At 33.7% G+C, this 9,274-nt stretch overlaps 1 pseudogene across 1 annotated transcript; it reads left to right on the forward strand.

Moving 5' to 3' along the window:
• The first annotated feature begins 4,312 nt into the window (after positions 1-4,312).
• On the forward strand, positions 4,313-7,811 carry LOC143598291 (putative indole-3-pyruvate monooxygenase YUCCA10; annotated as a pseudogene). The gene is made up of 5 exons (XR_013147086.1): positions 4,313-4,889; positions 5,462-5,719; positions 6,544-6,777; positions 7,384-7,512; positions 7,608-7,811. The product of XR_013147086.1 is annotated as a putative indole-3-pyruvate monooxygenase YUCCA10 (transcript).
• Positions 7,812-9,274: the final 1,463 nt, after the last annotated feature.

Genomic DNA, 9,274 nt, shown 5'->3' on the forward strand with positions numbered 1-9,274 from the left:
GTGTATGTATACAATACTTTTTATAACAAGCACTATGGGAAGTTTGAAACTGTTTATTTATTGGTAAAAAGAAACATTTTAAAAAATCAGGATTTATGACTTTCTGAAAACAGTTTTTTTAACTCCCTAAAAAACTTAAATAAGAGGGATTTTTGTGTTTTCCAAACACTTTTTTAACTTATTGATTTTTTGAAAAAGACAATAAGTTAATAAGTTGTTTTAAAAAACAATCCCAAACATGCTTAGATATCTTTAGAGTAAGGTTGGTTTCATTTCATATTTGTTAGACCTTAGTTTATAAGTGTGATATTATTAGATATGTTTGTGTGTTACATTATAGAAAACACCAAAGTTATGTGTTTGGATTTATTTGTATTTAAGAAGGTTATATGGCATGCTTTGTTCTTAAAATGCGAAATTGGGACTTAATGTGAATGCGACAATTCGCTTAATTTATCCGGAAATTAAAAGTAACTCGCTAACAACAATTGATGACAATTAATAAGTTGCATCTTTACAGTTGGGTAACGTACTTAAAGTATAATAACAACACGCACCATATCATAGCAACACCAAAAGGTATAATAGTGTACCTTAATTACGATCATAAGAACGAAAACATTTTCTTTTCTGAGTGAAATCCCCTAATATATGAAAGAGTGAAAAAGTGATTTCGTTGTTACGGAAGAAGAAACCTTTGTATGTTAATGCACACATTTAATTTATTCGGAGCAAGAGCAATAACAACAATATTTCTAGTTTCATAATTCATGGAGAGAAGGTTCACTAATAGACCTAGAGAGAACTCATTTGACTTATTCATCTCCAGATCATGAATGTTTGGAATCTATATTATGCAATGAGTCGTTGATTTTGCTAATTCAAATTGAAGTCTGATATAAGCAGATCTTCATCTTACACATCATATTCATAGTTAACGCATTCATGCTAGTCAGCAGTTCCAGCTCCATGTCAAGGATATCGCCGAATGATAATGTCGTTGAACTATTTTAATTTTTTTTACTTTTTTTGAACGGCAATCACTGTTTCTGTATTTAGCATGTTTTTAAATTTCTAACACGTGTTTCTATTTCAGAAAAAAAAAATGTTTTAATGGAAAATACAAATGTTATAAACTTTTCTTTAGGACAATGACTTACTGTGATTAGGCTACTGTAATTCCTAAATATAAAGAGCTCCGTTGCCTCGCTCTAGTCAGACTATGTTGTTTTAACCGGGCTCACGCTGGCTTTTTGGCTTGGGCGTTCCCCTGAGAAACCATACCGCTGGCTGCTACTTGACAGTCGTTGTGCCACCACAAGAGCATAACTCTCTGGCGTAACACATGGTGGGACAAAAACCAGGGTGAGCTTGGGATTCAAACCAGACAATCTTGCACAAAACCTAGCTTAAATCTTTCATTGCCATAATCCACTAAAAGTGACACAAGTATGGACCGAACGTGGATCTCCACCGAAGAACCAAGCTTCCTACGACTACTCCTTAATGTTATGTAAAACCTATCATTAAAAATAATATGAAAACAAACATACTTTTATTTTATCTATAGAGAGTAAAGTATATTCTTATAATGATAAGTTCAAAAAAAGGAAAAACACACACACACTTAAGAAAAAAGACGTGTTGATTATAACATACACATACACAAATTAAGGAAAATAAATAGAATAAAAAATTTAACATAGATGACAAAGGTTACAACTCACAAGAAAACATAGAAGTACCGATCGATAAAGACATGTCACAATTCACATGTTTCGTATACGATATAATCACATGACAGATGGCGTTATTGTTCGCTAGTACCGTATACTACATGTATTTAAATGAGTTTTTTTAAACGAAATGTCAAACATCCATACTAATTTTAACGTTCTGAGCTTGACTCACACATGAACGCCATTATAAGAAAAGCTATCATTATGAAAAACTAATTAAGTCAGATTTTGAATCTGAGAAAACAAAAATCTTGAGACTTAACCACCACCTGACATTAAACAGATGAACAAATTGTGTAGCACATGAAATCACATAAATATCAGCCACATGAATCTACGACATATATTTTATTATCTTCTTAAAAATAATATAATTCTATATGAATAAAACAACCACTAAATACATACCTCTTTTGTATTGTGAATCTAAATTTGGGTTTACACATAAAGCCTAGTTTTGAATAATAAAACAAAAGGAAGCTACACAGTTAAATACAAGCCTAAATGATATTGAAAGGTAATCTTAAAACGAGTTTAAAACTTTAATAAAGTATAGAAAAAACAATATAAAATACAATTTTTTATGTTTTAAGTTTAAATAAAACTAAAAATTAAAAAGAAAGAAAACAACAATAATAATAATAATAATAATAATAATAATAATAATAATAAACCATCTAACACTAGTTTGGTTTAACAGCATATTGTATAATTTAAATCAAAAATATAATTAACATTGTTTTAATCACCCCTCTTGATTTCTCGCAATTATTGTAGTAATTTATTTCTCTTATGATCCATCCCCTAATTACACACACATGTATATAAATTACAAACTAGAGCGAGTGTGTAGACCTTTATTCGTGCTTGGCTCGTTTAAATACCGGACCACGTTGATCAGCTCGTTAACAACCGAGTCAATAATCAACAGAGCATTTTTTCATCGATCACCAAGCTATTTTGGAAAGTCCTACCACACGTGTCCAAAACAAAATGCCCTTTAGTTCTCCATAACCAAAAATAAAAAAAAATAAAAATAAAATAGTGACACGGGTTCCCTTTTGCGGGCTTAAGAAGTAATGCTTCCATAATGAGTCAGACTGCGTCAACAGTTGCTTCATGTAAAGTGATTAAACACGAGAAAACATGTCTTGACAACCAACACATATACATAAATTTGTATTTGATACTTTAGTTTTCTTACTCATTAGCCCGTGGAGACTCTTAGTCGAGTTCGACAAGTCATAAATAGTAACAGGGCGGTCTTCGAGAATCCCATTAAATTTCGGGCCCGAGCGAACATGAAAAGTGCATTTGATAACATTTTAATTATTTGATTAATAATTTTGACAATTTTACCAATTGAGTTACATTTTCAAAGCCCAAAATGGACCAAAGCGAAAAAAGTTATTAACAAAACTAAGTTACAAAATAGCCCATATAAAACACAAATGAAACTTTTTTAATAATAATAAAAACACCACTAACAAGAATTGAACCCATAAACTTTGTTTCCGTACACCATCACTCTCTCTATTGCACCAAGGAGTCATTTTACATAATTATGTTTTACAATAAAATTATATATAATATGTATATATAACATTAACAATTATAGGCCTCTCAAGAGAATGAGTCTGGGTCGGTTGCTCTCCTCGACCACCTATGGGCCGGCCCTGAATAATAATATTATGGCCGTAAGATCTATGAATGTAATTTTTAAACAAGGGTCTGTTTGGTATGTTGTAATGGAATGAGTGATGGAATGGAATGAGCAAGGGAATGGAATGGACGAGGTAATGGAATGGATCATTACCATTCCGTTAACATGTTTGGTTACCATGTGGGAATGACATGAATTATTAGTTTTTATTTTTTGGTAAGCTAGAAAAGTCATAATAAAATAAAATGGTAGTGAGTGGCGGTGGGATGGTGGTGATGGGCGGTGAGCAGCAATGATGGTGGTGGGTGGTGGGCGGAGGAAGCAATTGTTGGTGGTGGCAGGTGGTGGTGATAGTGGGCGGTGGTGGCGGTGGTAAGCGGCGGGTGATGGTGGTGATGGATGGGAGCGATGGTTAGAGATGGCGGTGGTGGTGGGTGGTTGGTGGCGGCAACGAAGGTGGGTGGTGGTGGCGGCGGGCGGCAAAGGCGGGTAATGGTGGTGGTGGGCGGCAGAGGCGGGTGTTGGTGGCGACGGGCAGCGAGGGTGGATGGTGGTGGCGGTGGTGGGTGGTGGTGAGAGGGCAATGGGTAGTAGTGGTGTGAGGGTGGTGGAGGTGATATAATTTGAAAGAGAGATGGAATGAAAAAAAACAAGGGGGGTGGATGGAATGAATTTGGGGTGTTTTGGAGGGAATGGAGTGGACATGGTAATGGGTGATTTCATTCCATTGACCAACCAAACACACTTTTTTTCATTCCATCATAATGGTTCATTCCATTCCGCCTCTTATTCATGCATACCAAACGCTACCTTAGTTTTGCTATTTAAAAAGAGCCACGGTCGCAGCTTATTGCGTGTTCAATGAAAATGCCAATTTGATGCAACTTTAAAAGATAAATTCAAAACACAATTTTCAACATTCAATTCATCAAGTTAAGAAAAACAAAAGTCCATATTATGGTGAGTGGTACATGGACCAAATTGGCTACGTGTGTGAAGTTAAGTGGCTTACCAAACTAGTACTACCAAGACAATAACAGGACCACACTTTCCTAGTCCTATTAATAACATTTGTAACATTACTAACAAATAACAATGAACCTCACCTTGTGCAACCAAAGATCATGACCACAAGTGTCGAAACTAAGGTAGCAATCATCGTTGGCGCAGGCCCAGCCGGCCTCTCCACGGCAGCAAGCCTCCACAAACTCTCAGTCCCATACATACTTCTCGAACGAGAAGATTGCATCGCTTCAATATTCAACAAGAAGTCATCCGACCGGTTTCATCTCCACTTACCTAAACGATTTTGTCAACTCGCACACGTGCCTTTTCCCGCTAACTATCCAACCTTTGTCCCAAGAACCGAGTTCTTGAAATACTTGGATGACTACGCGTCACGTTTCGATATTAAACCGAGGTTTGAGAACTTAGTGAAGTCTGCGAAGTATGATGGGGATAAGAATGTATGGAAGGTGGAGACAAAGGTAATAAAATTTTATGACTTTATGGTATCGGATTTTAGGGGTGTGCACATTTTATTTATTCGTAACTTTGGTTTTTTAATTTTTGAAAAGTGTTCTGTTTGGTTTTTCCTTATGTGCCATTTGAGCTTGAATTTTGGGGGAAAAATTTTAAAAATGGCCAAAATGACAAGCTTAGGCTTAAATCATTTTGTTAGTTAATAACTAAATGATTGTTATATATTTGGGCTAAAATATATGAGTTAGATTTATTTAATTCTTATAAATTACATAAAATACAAAATTGAAAATGAAAATCTTTATATTCATTTGGTTTTTATTTTTGCAAATTCAAAACAAAACCATAAGTTCAGTTCTTACAAAAACATAAAAACAAACCGGGAGTTTTTGTTTTGGTTATGTTTTTTATGCTTGCTAATTATTTTTTTATGTTTAGATCGGGTTTTTCTGTTTCATGCACACTTATCGAATATTTTGATGCTTATTATTGAAATAATTACAAAGAAAGAAAGAATAAATTTAGTATCTCTAAATATTTTCTAATATATATATATATATATATCCTCTACTAATAGACAATAGGTGATGGGGTGCGATGTTACGAGGCGCGGTTTTTGGTGGTGGCTGCAGGAGAAAACACTGGGCCATTTATACCAGAGGTTGACGGGTTGAGTGAGTTCAAAGGTGAAGTTATTCACTCGACTGAGTATAAGTCTGGTAAAAAATACGAGAACAAGAATGTTTTGGTCATTGGAGCTGGTAATTATGGTATGGAAGTTGCACATGATTTGTCCGAGTGTGGTGTCAAAACATCCATTGTTGTCAGAAGTCCGGTAAATATTAACTATATTAATCTTTACATGATTTGTATGTTTCTTTAGGTCTTGCATGTTAAGCTTACTAAGTATAGATTTGATATTATGTTCTCCAAATTAGTTTTGAAGTGACAAGATTAAAAACATTTATTTTTATGGGAAATTTGTATAAGTTGACATATAGAACAATTTAATTAAAGTGGACAAAGGAGAAGGTTGTGGTGGTTTCAGGATTTTAAGATATTGATATGGTACCAAGTTGGAAAATAAGGTTTTGGAATTATTTTTTAATAATAAACCCAAAAACTATGATCCCAAATTGAGTGAACAAGAAAAAAGGAATTTTAACTTCTAATAACAAAAAGTACCCCACATCCAATAATAGTGAGAAAAAGAGTGGTGAATATTGAATAAGAACAAAAATATCTATGGAACTTTTCATATTGATAACGTATGTAACCAATGATTAATTGGATTGAAATTTATATATAAATACATATATATTTTTCATATGTGTATATATATATATATATACACATACACATGTACACACGTTTTTATGTATAAATATGGAATCGCCGGAATATGTTGGAGAAGTTGCCCAAATTTGCTGGAAATCGATTGGAATTAAGGCCGAAATTAAGGTCCGACTAGGTCTGAGTACCAAGTTTCTGGCCGAGTACCCAAACATTAATCAGTCACTGACCGACTATTAATTAATCACGACTAGTCCAAATTTTTCAAAAATGTTCCAACGATAAAAAGGCATTGATCTTTATATATATGTTGCATATATTTTGGACCATAATGATTTACTAACATGTTTATGTTTGGTAATGTAGATTCATATAATTTCAAAATGGTCTGTAACAATTGGACTGCTATTATTAAAAAAGTTCTCACTGAATGTGGTGGATAAGCTTTTGGGGTGGTCTAGCAAGCTAATGTATGGAGATAACAAAGTATGGGATGCAAAGGCCTAAAGAAGGTCCATTTTTTTTATCAAAATCAGAGACAACAAGTACCCGGTTATCGATATGGGTGTGTTCAAAAATATCAAGTCCGGCAAGATTCAGGTCGATCTAACTTTCTCAACCTTTACAACATGTTACATCATTCATATATATGTTTGTTAATATGACCCTTTGCCCACATGTCCAACATATCGAGTCTAGAAATATTCAAATTTAATCTTAGCCGTCACTTTTTGGACACGGAAATTTATAAAAAATCAAGGGATCACCTTCTCACAAACCATTACTCATACGTCCAAAGCAGGCTAAATTTAGCCTTAAAATCTAGTTTTTTAGCCTGCTGCAAGTATCCTAAAGTAAAAGGAGCCAAGCTGGTTAAGCCGACGTCCTTTTTACAGTCTACTTGCAAACAACTAAAAAATGTAGTTGCATGCTAAACGTAGCATGTTTGGGACACGTGTTAAGTAATGGTCGAACAAAAGGTGGACCTCCCTGACTTTTTATAAATATAAGTGTCCAAAAAGTGTCGGCTTGTCCCACGTGGCACAATCTGATTGGTCTAGAAGGTGATGTCTAGAAAGTTGTAGACTAAAAGTCAAGTCTATGTAAAATATATATATATATATATATATATATATATATATATATATATATATCAAACATGTCTGTTTTGGTAATTTAATTTCCCTACTGTTAACATGCAAGCAGGTTTTTCCGGCATTGGGAAGTATAAAAGGCGGAGGAGATGAAGTTGTCTTCGAGAATGGGAAGTGTTATCAGTTTGATGCAATTATATTTGCCACCGGATTCAGAATATCTACCCATTTGTGGCTTAAGGTAATTACTTGTATTCATTTACTATTGTTGAAAACTTGAAATTAATAATGAAAATATATGATTAACAATTTTTTTTATTTCAAATATATATGTAGGAATATGAATTGTATCTTAAAAAAAATGGAACACCAAAGTTGATGTATCCAAATCATTGGAAAGGAGAGAATGGGTTTTATTGTGCTGGACTTGCAGGAACAGGAATCATTGGAGCTGCTATGGATGCTCAAAAGATAGCTGATGACATTTGCAACCTAATTTCAAAGTAATTATTGGTGGGAATTCCTTATTGGTGTCTATTTGTGTGTGTTGAAAACAAACTTATATGTATATGATACCTAAATTTCAGTCATTAACATTTTCATGCAATGTTTCAAAAACCGGTTGAACTAGACTTTCGTAAGACAATCGGTATTTAGAGCCTGATATTTTTGGACGGTTTGCTAAAACATCCTACCGCCGGGTTTTTAAAATATCGGTTTTAAATCCAAAAGATTTTTGATATTTTTTGCTGCCCATATATAATATTTAAAAAACGACTTTTAACATAACGGATAAAACTAAAACAAGTAAACAACGGTTCGTTAATCAACCAATTTTGTATCATGCAAATTCAATGCTGGTTTATTTGCATGTTTTGAATTGATTAATTTCGTATATAAGTACAAACTTTCTATCTGACTCGGTCATTGTTCATATGTGATATTTGGTTCAAGTGTGATGTTTATAATGTACTTTTGGGATATTTTTTGAGTTAGAAATTTTATTTGTATCGAATCACAAGATAAACTATTCAACCCCGACGATTGAACCTCTCAGTACATTCCGGTTCAATTGTTTGTACCATTTTTGAGCTAAATCTAGTACGAGTAAAACATCAGTTTTTAAAACATCGGTTTCATGGAGTGAACCCTAAAATTGAGTAATTGTGCAACTCTATAATATTGTGATACTGAATATTGATTTGAAAGTGACATAAATCGCGGTGCATCTTGTAACGTACTATTATGTTATCTATGGCATGACGAGTGAAACGTATGATGGCTACCCTCCTACCCTTGTGATTCGTGTAAAGATCACTTTCAGATTAATTTATTACGTTGTTACCATCAAATTTTCAATGAGAAAATTGACTAGATAACAAGAACGAATATGTAGAATCTTTTATGAAAAACAAGTTCCGTCATTAATCGAAAAACCTTTCTTATATAGGAGATGGACCAACACAACGTTCTAGTTGCAAATTCAATAGAAGACCATTAGTAGAAACTCTATAAACGGTAACTAAGCTACTACTGATGAGTGATGACCACTACTCTAAGTTACTACTAATATTTATTGCCATTTGCCACCAATGGGCAACTTGCTAACCACATATACAACTTTATTAGCAACTTAGCACTCATAATCAGTTTCCATCAACACGCATTTATGTATAACTTTTCACCAATAATGCAAATCCGAGACAACTTTCAATGATCGAAAATAACTTTTTTCAAAGTAACATGACAATGCATCCGGCCAGGGGCTCAGCTACATGGACCCGTCAAAGCTCCACCCGTCAACATGACCCCTCTTAATACAAATTTTAGTTTTGGACAAAGATCAAAAATGGCAAACGAAGTAGAGTAGAATCTATATGGTTTGACTGTATACATACCGTACTTTTACATGATTTTCAAGAAAGTTTGATATTGTTTTATGTTTTTAAGTTGAAGGATAGTAAAGAGAGTTAGCATCTACAAGTTATGGTTGATTAGTGTGT

This window comes from Bidens hawaiensis, unplaced genomic scaffold, assembly GCF_021521415.1.
Source record: "Bidens hawaiensis isolate Kalapana, Puna unplaced genomic scaffold, B.hawaiensis_p1.1 tig00049917_1, whole genome shotgun sequence".
NCBI classification, from domain to species: Eukaryota; Viridiplantae; Streptophyta; class Magnoliopsida; order Asterales; family Asteraceae; genus Bidens; species Bidens hawaiensis.